The sequence below is a fragment of the Pan paniscus genome, chromosome 1 (genome assembly GCF_029289425.2).
Source record: "Pan paniscus chromosome 1, NHGRI_mPanPan1-v2.0_pri, whole genome shotgun sequence".
Classification (NCBI taxonomy): domain Eukaryota; kingdom Metazoa; phylum Chordata; class Mammalia; order Primates; family Hominidae; genus Pan; species Pan paniscus.
The window spans coordinates 98,364,833-98,381,667 of NC_073249.2; the positions used below are offsets into that span (position 1 = coordinate 98,364,833).

At 42.8% G+C, this 16,835-nt stretch overlaps 1 protein-coding gene across 9 annotated transcripts in view; it reads left to right on the forward strand.

Annotated features, from left to right (window-relative positions):
• The window catches only part of POGZ (pogo transposable element derived with ZNF domain), a 69,916-nt gene that overhangs the window by 13,773 nt on the left and 39,308 nt on the right, over positions 1-16,835 (forward strand). For 2 of the 9 annotated variants that reach the window (XM_008970391.5, XM_063605365.1), the window contains exon 1: positions 573-4,194. The exons of 2 other annotated variants lie outside the window; for them this stretch is intronic. The gene's annotated coding sequence lies outside the window, so the exon portion shown is untranslated. Of the gene's footprint in view, positions 1-571; positions 4,195-5,084; positions 5,129-5,214; positions 11,938-11,970; positions 16,803-16,835 lie in introns of those variants that run through there. 5 more of the 9 variants (XM_055101303.2, XM_055101311.2, XM_055101318.2 and 2 more) reach the window with 5 other exon arrangements.

Below are 16,835 nucleotides of genomic sequence, written 5' to 3' on the forward strand. Positions count from 1 at the left end.
GTGAGTGAGCGAGCGAGCCTTCTCTCTCCCCACCCCCTGCTCCCGGGGGTTCCGTTATCTTTTCGCTCGGCGAGGCGTTCAGAGGCGAGACAATGAGAGGGGGATGGGGCCGGTACGCGCGGGGGTGGGGGCGGGGGGCCGGCGGTGCGCGCCCCCGCCCACCGCGAGTGGCGGCGCGGCCCGCGGCAGGGGCGGCCGCGGGGTGCGGCGCGCGAGCGCGAGTGTGTGTGCGTGCGCCCCGGGCCGCGGGAGCCGCGCGAAGGGCCGGCGGCGGAGGCCCCTGCCTGCCGGCTGGCCGGCCGCCCCCGCCCCCCGGCGCCCGCCGCGGCGCGCGCGCGCGCACTCGCGCCCCACGGCCCCGCACACAGCCCGACGTCCACACGCACGCTCGGCGCGAGGCGTCTCGGAGGAGTGGGCGGCGCGGGCGCGGGCGCGGGCGGTGGCCCGCTGGGGAAGGGGCGGGGGCGCGGGCGGTGGCGAGACGGCGGGGCGCGGCGGGAGGGGCCGGCGAGGGGGCGAGGCCGTGCGGCGGAGGGGGCGGGCGGCGGCGGGCGGCGGCGGAGCGGCCCCTGGGGGTGGGGGTGCGCGGCCCTCCCCGCCCCATTCCCGCTCCGAGAAGGAGTGGGGCGCTCGTTTTGAGCGGGAGGAGGAAAATGAGTGATTGCTGAGCCGATCCCTTGTGTTATGTAATCTCTGCTTGGTCTAATAGTACATCCCAAGCCTTAGTGCACTGCAGCTAGTTTACGAAGTCTCCTCCCTCGGTCCCCAAATTTCTTTTGGGATGGCGCCGTGATTTATAAAATGGAATGGGGCGGGGAATCTTTATTTTCTGGTGATTATGTCCTGCCGCGGTGGGCGCCATGTTTATCCCGGGGACTATTTTCTTTAGGTTCTTGGCACCTTTTGCAAAGGAGTACTGTCATTGATCTACTTGCTTTCCGTCGAAATTTCTGCGTGTTGTTCTTATTTCCTTCCTCTCCAGATGTGGTATTCTCTCAAACTGCTAGTAGCATTTGTCTTAGACATTCTTAGTTCAGAAAAAGGTAGTGCTGATGAGTCCTTGGAGTCATTTAGTGGCCAGTCTCATTTTCGAAATGGAAACTAAGATGCAGTTGGACTATCTCAGAGCAGCCGCCGTCTTGATGCAAGCGGTGTAGCCCGTCCTTCCAAGCCCGTAGACACCTCTTACCGCAGCTCAAAACTCCACAGAAATGGGGTTTTACTTTTTTTTTTTTTTTTTGAGACGAAGTTTCACTCTTGTCGCCCAGGCTGGTGTGCAGTGGCACGATCTCTGCTCACTGCAACCTCCGTCTGCCGGGTTCCAGTGATTCTCCTGCCTCAGCCTTCCTAGTAGCTGGGATTACAGGCATGTGCTACCACGCCCGGCTAATTTTTGTATTTTTAGTAGGGACGAGGTTTCACCATGTTGGCCAGGCTGGTCTTGAACGCCTGACCTCAGGTGATCCGCCCACCTTGGCCTCCCAAAGTGCTGGGATTACAGGCGTCAGCCACCGCGCCCGGCCGGGGTTTTACTTCTGTAGGCATTTACCCAACTAGAGGAAAGGGAAACGGAGGGGGCAGGGAGGGCTGCTCCTTGGCAAACGATTAATTTTGAGACACTATTGCTCAGGGTCTGAGAGCTTGAACTCTGAATTCGAACTGTTAGCACAATCGTTCTCAACTTCGGGGTGCATAAAAAGTAACTTGAAAGTGGTTAAACGTACAATTTGGGGGGCCTCATCCCCCAAATTTATTTGAATGGAGCAGAGGGGGGTTGTCATCTTTACATTTTCAAATGAGCAGTCCTGCGGCTGAGACTGATTAATGTAACCACTACATTGAGAATTACTGGTCTAACATAAAAGTGTTCAAGATGTTGAAACAGGTGACACCTTGTGCCGTTGATTTCCTTCCCTTTTCCAGAGCTGTGTTGGTGGTGTATCTCAAACTAAAGGAGGTAACAGAGTGGACTCTTGGGACGAACCTGATTTAGTTAGAGTTTCCACTCCCATCTTGAACTAGTGGTATAATGTAGGAAAGCAGTTCTCAAAGTCTGGACAGATGACCCATGGGGATCTCCTCTTACCCTTTCAGGGTAGCCTCAAGGTCATAACTATTTTCAAAATAATAGTAAGATGCTATTTATTGTTTTCACTGATACACTGATGGCTCAAAAGCAAGGCTGGGTAAAACTACTGGCGGTACCTTAGCACAAAGCAAGTCAGGGGCACCAAACTACTTGAGAATGCCCTTGAAGCAGTAAAATTTATTATTCTATTTTTATTTTTTTGAGGCGGAGTTTTGCTCTGTCGCCCAGGGTGGAGTGCAGTGGCACTATCTCGGCTCACTGCAATCTCTTCCTCCCTGGTTGTATTTTTAGTAGAGACAGTGCTTCGCCATGTTGGCCAGGCTGGTCTCGAACTCCTGACCTCAGGCGATCCACCTGCCTCGGCGTCCCAAAATGCTGGGATTACAGGCATGAGCCACCGTGCCCAGCCTATTATTATTAAGTCTTAGCTTTTGACTACATGTCTTTTTAATTTTTAAGAATTTGTGATTAAATAAACATGGATAAAGCATTTATGCTGCCTAGGGAGGTGTGATTGTTGTCATGAAGGAAAAGCATTTGTGAGATTGGGTTGTGAATGAATGATGGCTTATTTCATGGAGTAGCATTTTTACTTGAAAGAACGACTAGCAGACTATGGTTTTTCACACTTAGTATTTGGCAGATATTTCTTGAAAATGAAGTGAGCTTGTCACTTTTAGGAAAACAACTGACAGTATTTATTACCAGTGATAAAATTTGGGTGAAAATTAGAATTTTTAAAAAGTTGACAGCTGGAGTTTGACAGCTTCCTAGTACTTAAAAGACTTTCCTTATGATATCAGTGGTTAAGGACTGCAACATTTTAAAATGTTGTATAATGAAATATGTTATTTGGAAGATGGGCATAACTCAGTAAATCTATGCTTTGCAAATGACCAATGCATGATGTTGCAAAATCAAGCAAAGGCAAAAGATCCTTTGAAAATTCCAGATATAGCAATGGATTTTAACAGTAAAAAAGTGGATTGATGTGGTTTCAGATTCCAAAATGTTAACTGTCCTTTAAGAAACTACTATTTGGCCTAGCGTGGTGGCTCACTCCTGTAATCCCAGCACTTTGGGAGGCCAAGGGGAAGGATTGTGTGAGCCCAGGAGTTGGAGTTGAGCCTGGTCAACATAGTGAGACCCTGTCTCTATTTATTAAAAAAAAAAAAAAGAAACTACCGTTTGTTGAGTTTTAGTATTTACCAAACACAGTTATCTGAAAAGGTTATTAAAATACTTCTCCCTTTTCCGACTAGATTTTCATTATATACTTAACCAAAGCTACATATAGCAACAGACTGAATGCAGAAGTAACTGTGAGAATCCAACCATCTTTTATCAAGTTAGACATAAAAGAGATTTGCAAAATGCAAAACAACGTTACTTTTCTCACTTTTTGGAGGGAAAGTATTTTTTGTTGAAATGTTATTTATGTTAACTTGTAATGGGCTTGTCTTAAAATACATTGATAAATACTACATTTTAAAAATTTGAATGTGGTAAATGTGGAAAGATAAAATTCACATAAACAAAAGATCTTTGGCGTCTTCAATAATTTTAAGAGTCAAAAAAATGAGAATCATTCAGTCAGTCCTATGTTTCTGCTCTTTACATCATTCAAATCTAACTCCCTTGGGGAACTTGGGAGAATTTATAAATAGTTGAAGTTGATGGAAGAGGCACCTGGGGAAGAATTCTAAAGCAAAAAAAGCTTGCTTTGAATCCTAACTGGGATATTTACTAACTGTAACCTTGCGGAAGTTACTTCGTCTCTCTAAACCACTGTTTTGACCTTATCTGTAAAATAAAAACTTTAGAGCTGGTTGATTACAAATCCTAGAGCTGGTTAATGCCTTTGCCATAATATCAATATGGTAACATTTTGATAGATTCTTTGGTATTCTTGTTTGTGATATTAAGCCATATCCACAAAAACTTGTCTTTTTTTTTTTTTGAGATGGAGTCTCGCTCTATTGCCCAGGCTGGAGCGTAATGGCACAATCTCGGCTCACTGCACCCTCCGCCTCCTGGGTTCAAGCGATTCTCCTCCTTCAGCTTCCTCAGTAGCTGGGATTACAGGCACGCGCCACCACACCTGGGTAATTTTTGTATTTTTCTAGAGATGGGGTTTCACCATGTTGATCAGGCTGGTCTCAAACTCCTGAACTCTTCATCGACCCGCCTTGGCCTCCCAAAGTGCTGGGATTACAGGCGTGAGCCACCGCGCCCAACTGAAAAACGTATTTTTATATGTAACCAAGGGGAGGAGAGCAGAAAAGAGACACTAACCTATTGCTAGGTTTTAGCAGAGTTAAAAGAAATTGAAAGCATAGAAATGGAATTTAGGCAACACACAGCTGTCATTGAAGAAAAGCTTTCCATCATAGTATAGATATTTTTCTTGGGAAAGGGACTCCTGAATATTGAACCCCTTTAAAAAAGAGAACTTGTTGCTTACTTGTTTTAGTAAAGAGCACAGAACTAAGTATTCGGGTGTTTCTTGATACAGGATTGGCTACCAGACAAGAGGAAAGTATTTTGAGTTTGGAAATTTTAGGTTATTAAGACTACTTAAAACCCTTATGATTCTTACATATGAGGTACTATAACAGATGTTGTGAGGGACAAAATGGGCTGTGCAAAAGACTGGATAAATAAAAGCTTATTACATGTTTAACTATAGTTTTATACACAGATTAAGTATTCAGCCCTATAGGTTTTCTGGTATTAGTCCTTTTTAGAGCCAAAAATTGAGGTAACTTGAAAACATAATTACCAGTTATGTTGAGGATTATCATTGTTTGTTTTTCACCCTGGAACAAGAAAGTGGTATTCTTAAAATGTTTGTTTTCTGTAAAATATTTTTCCTGTTCCAAATGTTCTTTTTATGTTGATTTTTGGGCAGGTATGTACTGGCAGTAAATTGAAAACGTTAGATACCAAATTCTTCATTTCTGAATTCTTCATTCTTCATTTCTGGACTTTACAGCTATGAAAGAACAAGACAAAGGAATTCAGAGCTTCAAGAACCAAGTATGTCAGGATAGTTGTGGAAAACAGATCTTTTTCTCATTTTCTTTGACATGAAGATAGGCAACATTTGCTGCCCATTAAATACCTTAAAAGTATACAGGTGTATCTGCAGGATTCTTTTTGCTGCTTTTAAATAGTACATTGTTTTAAAAGGCCTGTTTTTATCTTGCCTTTACAATTATATAGGCTTTTATTGACTAGCTGATCATATAGGGCCTTAGTATAGACTACCATATTCGCCAGCATTTAAGAAATAATCCCCTTCCCTCCAGGAGAGTATTTATCTGGTACTCCCATATTATGGATTGAAGGATGAGACAAGAGACTGAGTATTGCTAATAGTTCTGTGTGAGCCTGCAGTGTTAAGTAAAACCTATTGAGTGCACAAAAAAATCATGTTACAATTACTACAAAATAGAGAAACCACCTAGGTTACCAAGATGTCAAATAATGGATTAATGGAAGAAAGGAATGTACCTCCTTGGTAGCCTACATAATCCACCTTAATTTGTTACTTCTTATTTAACTATTTTGCTATGTCTTAAGAAATGTATATTAAGTGAAAATGGATGCATAAAAATAAAAGAGGAATGTATATATACAAGCTACATGAAAATTGGTCCTGGGAATAAATCAAGAAATTCAACCAACAAGGCTACCAGTTATTTAGTAAATACCAAAGAGATAGGCAGAATGTAGCAGTACAGAATATCACAGCTAAGATATGAGTAGGTAGTTCCACTCCCTCCTACCCCACCTCAGTTTTTATTAAGAAAATTTCACGCATGCGAAAAGGGAGAAAGAGGCTGGGCGCAGTGGCTCGCATCTGTAACCGAAGCACTTTGGGAGGCCAAGATGGGCGGATCACAAGGTCAGGAGTTCAAGACCAGCCTGACCAACATGGTGAAACCTGTCTCTACTAAAAATACAAAAATTAGCTGGGCATTGTGGCGCATGCATGTAATCCCAGCTACTCAGGAGGCTGAGGCGGGAAAATCACTTGAACCTGGGAGGCGGAGGTTGCAGTGAGCCAAGATCACTCCAGCCTGGGCAACTGAGCGAGACTCCATCACAAAAAGAAGAAAAAAGAAAAGGGTGAAAGAATTCTACAAGGAACACTTAAACTATCCACCACCTAGACAGAATTACGTTTTTTTTTTTAAGACAGAGTCTCGCTCTGTTGCCTAGACTAGAGTGCAGTGGCACAATCTTGGCTCACTGCAACCTCTGCCTCCCGAATTCAAGCGATTATCCTGCCTCAGCCTTCCGAGTAGCTGGGACTACAGGCACCAGCCACCACGCATGGCTAATTTTTGTATTTTTAGTAGAGACGGGGTTTCACTGTGTTGGCCAGGCTGGTCTCGAACTCCTGTCCTTGTGATCCGCCTGCATTGGCCTCCCAAAGTGCTGGGATTACAGGCGTGAGCCACTGCGCCTGGTGACAGGATGATTTTTAATGTTTTGGCCCATGCCAAATATTTTTTGAAAGTTGGCATACTAGTATCTATAAGAAAATATCAAAATAGCCCGCCTGTAGTGACAACTACTTGGGAGGCTGAGGCAGGAGGATCACCTGAGCCCAGGAGGTTGAGGCTGCAATAAGCCGTGATTGTGCCACTGCACTCCAGCCTGGGGGATAGAATGACACCCTGTCTCAAAAAAAAAACCAAATATCTATGTATTTGCTTAACCCCTTGAAAGTCACTTTCAAGATATTTCTATTAAATATTTTGTGCATTTCCTAGGAATAAATACATTCTCCTACATGAATATAATATGATTATCCTTTCTGTTTAAAAATTTTTTAGAGGGATCAGTTCTGTTTCCCAGATTGGTCTTGAACTCCTGACCTTAAGCAATCCTACCACCTTGGCCTGCCACCATGCCCGGCCAACATTGACTTTTTTTTTTTTTTTTTTGAGACGGAGTCTTGCTCTTGTTGCCCAGGCTGGAGTGCAATTGCACCGTCTCGGCTCACTGCAACCTCCACCTCCCGGGTTCAAGCAATTCTCCTGTCTCAGCCTCCCGAGTAGCTGGGATTACAGGTGCCCACCACCACGCCCGGCTAATTTTTGTATTTTTAGCAGAGACTGGGTTTCATCATATTGGTCAGGCTGGTCTCGAACTCCTGATCTGAGGTGATCCACCTGCCTTGGCCTCCCGAAGTGCTGGGATTACAGGCGTGAGCCACCGCGTCCAGCTGAACATTGACATTTTTAAAGAGACTCTATTAATTTTATAGAATGTTCCATATTCTGCATTTGATTATTTCCTTCTAGAATGTCCCACCTTCTGGATTTATCTCATTATTTCTTTGTGGTGATACTTAATTTGTTCTTTTATTGCTGTATTTCTTGTAAACGCAAAGTTACGTTTAAATAATGGATTTGGGCCAGGCGCGGTGCCTCACCCCTGTAATCCCAGCACTTTGGGAGACTGAGGCGGGTGGATCACCTGAGGTCAGGAGTTGAAGACCAGCCTGACTAACATGGTGAAACCCCATCTCTACTAAAAGTACAAAATTAACCAGGCATGGTAACGCACCCCTGTAATTACAGCTCCTTGAGAGGCTGAAGCAAGAGAATCGCTTGCACCCAGGAGGTGAAGGTTGCAGTGAGCTGAGATCGCGCCATTGGGCTCCACCCTGGGCAACAAGAGTGAAACTCCATCTCAAAAAATTTAAAAAAAATAAAAAAAATAAATAATTGGTTTGATTCAGGTTAAATATTATTGTCAGTAATACTTCATACATTGTTTTTGGCTTTTCTTGTGTATTTGTTTGCAAAAAAATGCCATAGACAAAATAGCTGATAACTAATGTGAATTATTAGTCAATAGTTTATTGGTTAATGTTTTTCTTTTTTCTTTCCCTTTGAGGCAGTCTCCTGCCTCAGCCTCCTGAATAGCTGGGATTACAGGCGTGTGCCACCACACCTGGCTAATTTTTGTATTTTGTTTTTTTAGTAGAGACGGGGTTTCACCACATCTCTGGTCATGGTCATGGCCAGGCTGGTTTCGAACTCCTGACCTCAAGTGATCCACCCACCTCGGCCTCCCAAAGTGCTGGGATTACAGGCGTGAGCCACTGCACCGGGCCTGGCTAATGTTTTTCTATTTAAACATATTACGATCATAACCTTTGGCTTTTGAGATACAGAGCTACTGTAACTTTTAAGTTCAACCATAAATAAGATTTTTGAGGAAGAACATAGAAATAGGTTTCCATTTTGTCACTTTGAGGCATTGCTCTCTGCAAAAATGATTTGGAAGTTGAAGAAGCTAGAAGAGTTTATATGTAGCAAAAGTAACCTGTAGAGGAATTGTAAAGGGGCCACAACTAGAAAAAATTTAGAACTGGGGAGGCTGGGCACGACTGCTCATGCCTGTAAAACCCAGCACTTTGGGAGACCAAGGCAAGCAGATCACTTGAGTCCTGAAGTTCAAGACCAGCCTGGGCAATATGGCAAAACTCTAGCTTTATAGAAAATACAAAAATTAACCAGGCATAGTAGCACATGCCTGTAGTCCCAGCTACTTGGGAGGCTGAGACGGGAGGATTGCTTGAGCCCAAGGGGTCGAGGCTGCAGTGAGTTGAGATCGCGCCACTGCGCTACAGCCCAGGCGACAAAGACCCTGTGACCTAAAAGTTGTCAGATGAATATGAAGATAAAATCAAGTTCCTGGCTGGGTGCTGCGGCTCATACTTGTAATCCCAGCACTTTGGGGAGGCCAAGGCAGGTGGATCACCTGAGGTCTGGAGTTCAAGACCAGCCTGGCCAATATGGTGAAAACCCATCTCTACTAAAAATACAAAAACTAGCCGGCCGTGGTGGTGGGCACCTGTAGTCCCAGCTACTTGGGAGACTGAAACAGGAGAATTACTTGTACCCGGTAGGTGGAGGTTGCAGTGAGCCGAGATCGTGCCTCTGCGCTGCAGCCTGGGCGACAGAGCAATACTCCGTCTCAAAAAAAAAAAAAAAAAAATTCAAGTTTCACAGGTAGGTGATTATAGGATGAAACAGACTAGGTATATATGGGTTTTATAAAAAAAATTTTAACATACAAGATATAACCATTTGAATAATTCATAAGAACCTTGTTCTGCTCTGTTGCAGAGTTTTCGAGACGGAGTCTCGCACTGTCTCCCAGGCTGGAGTGCAGTGGTGCAGTCTGCAAGCTGCATCTCCCAGATTCATGCCATTCTCCTGCCCCAGCCTCCCGAGTAGCTGGGATTACAGGCAGCCGACACCAAGCCTGGCTAATTTTTTGTATTTTTAATAGAGACGGGGTTTCACCGTGTTAGCCAGGATGGTCTTGATCTCCTGACCTCGTGATCCGCCCACCTCGGCCTCCCAAAGTGCTGGGATTACAGGCGTGAGCCACTGTGCCTGGCCTGAGAGGACAAATATTTTTAAAAAGAAATGATAGTTCTTTATGTATAGAATGTGGGATGATTTTTTTTTAATTGCCCTCGTTTTCAGAACATGTATTCAGTTTGATCAGTGATTTTCAGTCTTCGCACTATTGACATTTAGGGTCGGATAATCTCCAGGCTATCCTATGCATTGTAGGATGTTTTGTAGCACTCCTGGCCACTACCCACTAGATAGGTCAGTAACACCTCTCCTCACCCCCACCCTGATTGTGACTACCAAAAATGTCTCTAGACATTGCCACATGCCCTCTGGGGGGCAAACGTGACCTCTGATAAAATTCACTGTCACTTATGAAGATTCCTTAATTATTTATTTATGCCTTTTATGAACTAGGGTTCCCTTGATGTAAGCTAGGTACAGGTGTTGAATGAATCCCTTCTGCAGATGTAGTGTATAGCTTGGGCGGTGCCTGATATATGTTGGAGAACACTGGAATATGATGAAATATTTTAGCACTATTGGGAATTTAATTGAAGGTTCGAAATGAGCTCTTGTTTTGAAAGTAAAGGTGTACGCTTTCTGCTGTATCTAAATCTCTGTTTTCCACCTCTGCCACCACCCCCTCATGCATTTGCTTGAAAAAGATCCTTACTAGCTTAGGAATAGTTGAGAATTTTGTTTGAAATGTTTGACATGATCTGTCTATATCTTGTGTTCAAGGAAAGATAGTTTTGTTTGTTTGCGTGTTTGTTTGTTTGTTTGTTTTTGAGAACAGGGTCTTGCTCTGTTGCCCAGGTTGGAGTGCAGTGGCTCGATCACAGCTCACTTCAGCCTCCACCTCCTGGACTTAAGAGATTCTCCCACCTCAGCCTGTTGAGTAGCTGGGACTACAGATGTGCATGCCACCAACACTCTGCTAATTTTTCTACTTTTTATAGAGATGAGATTTCACCAAGTTGCCCAGGCTGGTCTCGAACCTCTGGGCTCAAAGAATTAGGGCTCAAGCAGTTCTCCCACCTCAGCCTCCTGAAGTGGTGGGATTACAGGCAAAGAAAAGATAGTCTGGAAAAGTTACTTGCTAAAAGGCTTGATTAAACTAAATGTGTCCTCTTTGTTAACCTTTGATTGTTTGATTATATTTTTCTTAAAATTTATCTTTTTAAAATAATTTTTAAAAAATTTTAATAGAGATGAGGTCTCTCTATGTTGCACAAGCTGGTCTCGAACTCCTGAACTCAGGTAATCCTCTCACCTCAGCCTCCCGAAGTGCTAGGATTGCAGATGTGAGCCACCACACCTGGCCAAAATTTCTTAACTACATATAAATTATCTTAATGATCTAGGTATTTTGTTAGGGGAATACCTACAGTCAGGATAGGATAAGAGGGGAAGTAATGAGTGGTTTAATAAATATATAAGACAAACATTTCAAGTAAAAATTTCAGGAGAAAGTTTTTTTTTAGGTTTCTAAGAAATATATTTGTGGATGTGGAATTTTTCTGTCAGATGACGTAAGAGCAAAGTTGAAGATAGCTAATACTTGGGGATTCATATGGAGGTAATTTTTTATTTAAAATGAGCAAGAAGGACCCTAGCCTTTTATTGTGGTCTTGGAAACTCATTCCCCACCAGTATCATTCCTTGAAGAAATGGTTGGTTCTAGGTCTGGGGCAGGAAATATATGAGATAAGCTGAAACATCTTGACTATCAGCAAAGATTTTATCAAACGATGCTAGGGTTGTGTCAGAAGGACTCAGCAGCCAACTGAAGACGTTCCCACTGGCCAAAATAGGGCACATTGAGTATCTGTAAAGATAACTGCATGGATCAAAACACATCAAAAGCTGGGCACAGTGGCTCATACCTATAATCCCAGCACTTTGGGAATCTGAGGCAGGTGTGTTGCTTGAGTCCAGGAGTTTGAGACCAGCCTGGGAAACATGGTAAGACCCCCTCTCTACCAAAAAAAAAAAAAAAAAAAATTAGCCAGACATGGTGGCTCTTGGTTATCCCAAGAGTTAGTTAGCTCTTTGTCCCAAGAGTTACTCAAGAGGTTGAGGTGGGAGGATTTCTTGAGCCTGGGAGGTGGAGGTTGCAGTGAGCTGAGATTGTGCCATTGTACTCCAGCCTGGATGAGACCACATCTCACAAAAAAAGAAGAGAAAAAAGAAATTGGGATGATGACTAGATATTTCATATTAAGGGATTATCAATTTTTTAGGCATGTAATGGTAATACAATTTTTTTGTTTTTAAGATGGAGTCTTGCTCTGTTGTCCAAGCTGGAGTGCAGTGGCACAATCTCGGTTCACTGCAACCTCCGCCTCCTGGGTTCAAGCAATTCTCCTGTCTCAGCCTCCTGAGTAGCTGGAATTACACACCTGGCTAATTTTTGTATTTTTAGTAGAGACAGGGTTTCACCGTGTTGGCCAGGTTGGTCTCAAACTCCTCACCTCATGTGATCCGCCCGCCTTAGCCTCCCGAAGTGCTAGGATTACAGGCTTGAGCCACCGCGCCCAGCCATACAATTTTTTTAAACTATAGTCTTTTAAAGTCCTTATCTTTTAGACCTACATACCAAAATATTTATGAATATGATGTTTTAGAGATTTGTTTCAATATAATACAGGGAAGTGGGGGCATAAATGAAGGAATCCATTTTGAGTTGATAATTTTTGAAACTGAGCGACGAATACATGTCTAACTATTTTATTCAATTAAAATTTGTATCATTAAAATTAGCAGAAAAGGAACCACTACAATTTTGATTCAGAGACTCGTATGAAAATTTGCCTGTTCACTTGTTGCAGTATGATTCCCAAATTTACTGCCCATCCAAGTTTTCCTTTTTTTTTTTTTTTTTTTTTTTTTTTTTTTTTTTTTTTTTTGAGATGGAGTCTTGCTCTATCGCCCAGGCTAGAGTGCAGTGGCACGATCTCAGCTCACTGCGACCTCCACCTCTCAGGTTCAAGCGATTCTCCTGCCTCAGCTTCCTGAGTAGCTGGGATTACAGGCGTGTGCCACCACACCTGGCTAATTTTTGTATTTTTAGTAGAGATGGGGTTTCACTATGTTAGCCGGGCTAGTCTCGAACTCTCAACCTCAGGTGATCCCCCGCCTCGGCCTCCCAAAGTGTTGGGATTACAGGCGTGAGCCACCGCGCCCGGCCGTTTTCCTCTTGATGTAGCACTGTATTCACTATGGGCTGGCTTTAAATATCTGAAATTCGCATTTCTGTTTGGCAGTTTTGAAATAAAAAATGAGAAATTAAAATGCCCCTTAAGGATTACATTTCAGCATAATTTTTTTAGTGTGATAAGTATCCAATCCTTCATAGCAAGAAATTAGAGAAGAGGGAATAAAATTCGTTGTTTTTTTTTTTTTTTTTTTTTTTCCTTATGAGAAAGATTTGGTATGGAAGGAGGTTAAATGTGTGGAACGATAGTTTGGGAAGATCTATTTTTTTTTTTGAGGAGGGCACATTTTCAGAATCTGGATATACATGTTAACACTGCATATTTAGTAATTCCTGTCTTCTTTGTTCAAAAATAGTTGAAAGGCTGCCCTTGCCATGATCGGGGCTAAAAAAAAAAAAAAAAGTTGAAAGGAGACTGTATGCCATGGATCACTTGAAAGACCACAGAGAATGGTGGTGTTTCTTGAGAATCTTGGTAGAAATATTAAATACTGCATTTTATTATGTTAGTATAAGATTTCCTTTTGATAGCTAGAAAACTACAAGAAGGATCTAAATTTGAATTTTCTATTTTTGGTTTGCTGAATATTTATATTAGGTTGATATATCTCTGTTGTATCATGTTTTAGACCCTGAGTTATAGATGCTGAAAGTGAAAGGAATTGATCACATCCTGAGATAGCAGAGTGTAGGTCAGAATCAAGGACAGTTTTGAAAAATTTGGCTTCAGTGTCTTTCAGAGATGCTTTGTGTATAAGTCTGTGAAATATGTTCAGTCAGCAGACCTAATATTTTCTGAGTTGACAAACCTTATTAGCTAACTCCATCTTCTATGTTGTTAAAAAAAAATGAAAAATATTTCCCCATAAGTTGGATTTTCTTTTTTTTCTTTCTTTCTTTTTTTTTTTTTTTTTGAGACAGAGTCTGGCTTCTGTTGCCCAGGCTGGAGTGCAGTGGCGTGATCTTGGCTCACTGCAACCTCTGCCTCCTGGGTTCAAGCGATTCTCCTGCCTCAGCTTCCTGAGTAACTGGGATTACGGGCGTGTGCCACCATGTCCGGCTAATTTTTGTATTTTTAGTAGAGGTGGGGTTTCACCATGTTGGCCAGGCTGGTCTGGAACTCCTGACCTCAAATGATCCACCCTTCTCAGCATCCCAAAGTGTTGAGATTACAGATGTGAGCCACTGTGTCCAGCCAAGTTCGATTTTCTTTTCATTTTGAGTCTTTTAATTTACATTGGATATCTTGGCAGTACTCATACCTAAGGAGAAGAGATATTTTTCTCACTTGATTAACAAGTAGTTAGGACATAAACATTTTTCTTTGCCATCTTTTCAGATCTACCCTTTTCGGTTATTTCCATTTGTTTTTTATTTTATTTTGTAGGGATGGGGTATTGCTCTCCAGCTCTCCAGCTCAGGCTGGAGTGCAGTGGCACCACTGCAGTTACTGTAACCTCGAGCTCACTGTAACCTCGAACTCCTGGGCTCAGGCGATCCTCAATCCTCCCACCTCATCCTCCCTGGTAGCTGGGACCACTGGTGTGTGCTGCACGCCTGGCTAATTTTTTAAAAAATTTTGTAGAGATGGAGTCTTGCTGTGCTACCCAAGCTGGAGTTCTTTCCATTTCTCTCAGAAGGTCAAATGGAAGAAATTTCAATATTCTTATTAAAATTCATTGCTTTATAAAATAAAGAACTGAAACTCTTAAGGTATTGTAAATACTTAAGATAAAAGAACACCCTTTTGGATATGCTATTAAAATAACCACAGGCATGACATTGAAAACCACAATTTGTATTCTGATAGCTCTTCATATTCCAAATCAAAGTTTTCATATGTGTGGAGAGTTTGCTTGTAAGTGGTCAGGACAAAAGTAGGTCCTTGAAAACCATCGGCAGAGGTTATTATCCACAGTTTATATTTATTCTGCTGGGTGTTGGATATTTGCGCATTAATTATCTGTTGACTAAGCTCTCAGAAAGTTATACAGCAAAGAACAATGGAATAAAATTAAGTATTTAAGGAAAAAGTTTTTGAAAATGTATTTTGTAGTGGAATTAGACTGGAAAACAAAGGCATGTGTTGTCTTTGTCTCAAAGAATACCTGTGATATGGATTTGATTTCTTTTTAATTCAGTTTCTGGCTAGTATTGTCTTCACATAATTAAGCCTGAAAATAAGAGAATTTAAGTAAGTTGATCCCTTAGATCTTTTTCTTTCCTCACCCCCTTTGTGGCTTTGGTTTAGAAAGACAGAAATAATCAAAATAGAAGATTAAAGACCAGTTAGAATCCAGTTAAGCACTTTACCCATTAAAACCCAGAGTGCCCCTGGCTATAGCTGACTCACTGGGGCAAGATGCCATCTGTTGGGCATCTTGCAAACTGCTACTGTCAGGATGTATAGCCCTAACTAAATACTCAATAAACAGAATGGTTAGGTTGGTTGTTTGGTTTTGGTTTTCGCTTATGGATGTAGCAGCAGAATTACTAAGACACTAAGGACACTTAGAGCCTTACAGTAAAGGCTTTGTTTGAACATTGAGCAGTAATAGTACTCCCGTTCCAACACAGAGAAACTGACCCTTAGTAAACTGTTATTGGAGGGCAGAATAGCATTAACTCTTTGTTTGCAATGCAGAGATACAGACTTTATTTATTTGTTTTTATTTATTTTTATTTTTTTTGAGATGGACTTTCTCTGTTGTTGCCCAGGCTGGAGTGCAGTGGCGGGAATTGTGGCTCATTGCAACCTCCACTCCCATGTTCAAGCGATTCTCCAGCCTCAGCCTCCCGAGTAGCCGGGATTACAGGCATGCACCACCACGCCCGGCTAATTTTGTGTTTTTAGTAGAGATGGGTTTTCTCCATGTTGGTCAGGCTGATCTCGAACTCCCGATCTCAGGTGATCCGACCTCAGGTGATCCGCCCACCTCAGCCTCCCAAAGTGCTGGGATTACAGGCGTGAGCCACTGCACCCGGCTCAGACTTTAATTTTTTAAAGGGACATGTAATTTAGGCAGTGTTTTCAAATTAAGGGTTGTCTCCGAAATCACAGTGGAATGGCCTCCAGGATTTCCTAGACTAGACGTACAAGGTAGTAGTAGGACTGGGACTAGAGTATGACAAGTAAGGTTCTCATCTTAGATGCAAAATTTAAAGGATTACAGAGAGGTTCAGTAATCATAATAAATGCATTTTAATGCATCATTTTAAAAGATCAATATTAATGCAGAACAATCCATAATGAACAGAATATCTATTTTAAATAAAGACTGAATCCGATCCTGCACTCGCTTGACTCACCTCACTGTCCTCATCCTAACCCTGGCCCTGGGTATTACACATTAAACTTTTTGTTGTTGTTGTTGTTTTTGAGACGGAGTCTCTATTGCCCAGGCTGGAGTGCAGTGGTGCAATCTTGGCTCACTGCAACCTCTGCTGCCCGGGGTTCAAGCAATTCTCCTGCCTCAGCCTCCCAAGTAGCTGGGATTACAGGCGCCTGCCAGCGTGCCCGGCTAATTGTTGTGTTTTTAGTAGAGATGGGGTTTCACCATGTTGGCCAGGCTGGTCTTGAACTCCTGACCTCGTGATCCACCCACTTCAGCCTACCAAAATGCCGGGATTACAAGCATAAGCCACTGTGCCTGGCCTAAACTTTTATAATCCTAATTTTTTTTTTTTTTTTTTTTGAGACAGAGTCTCACTCTGTCCCCCAGGCTGGAGTGCAGTGTTGTGATCTTGACCCCCTGCAAACTCTGCCTCCTGGATTCAAACGATTCTCGTGCCTCAGCCTCCCAAGTAGCTGGAATTACAGGCGTGCACCGCCACGCCTGGCTAATTTTTGTATTTTGAGTAAAGACAGGGTTTTGCCATGTTGGCCAGTCTGGTTCTCTAACTCCCAACCTCAGGTGATCCACCTCCCTCGGCTTCCCAAAATGTTGGGATTACAGGCAGAAGCCACCATGCCCGGCCTGTAACCCTAATTATTAAATAATTTGCTGTGGAATGGATTCTAATATTCAATAATAGAAGTTGTAATTCTGAACCCTTGGAAATGGAGGAAGGCTAGAGGATATGATAAAGGAGTCCAAGGGAGGTAGGTTACCAATGGAGTCAAAGTTCTGATTTC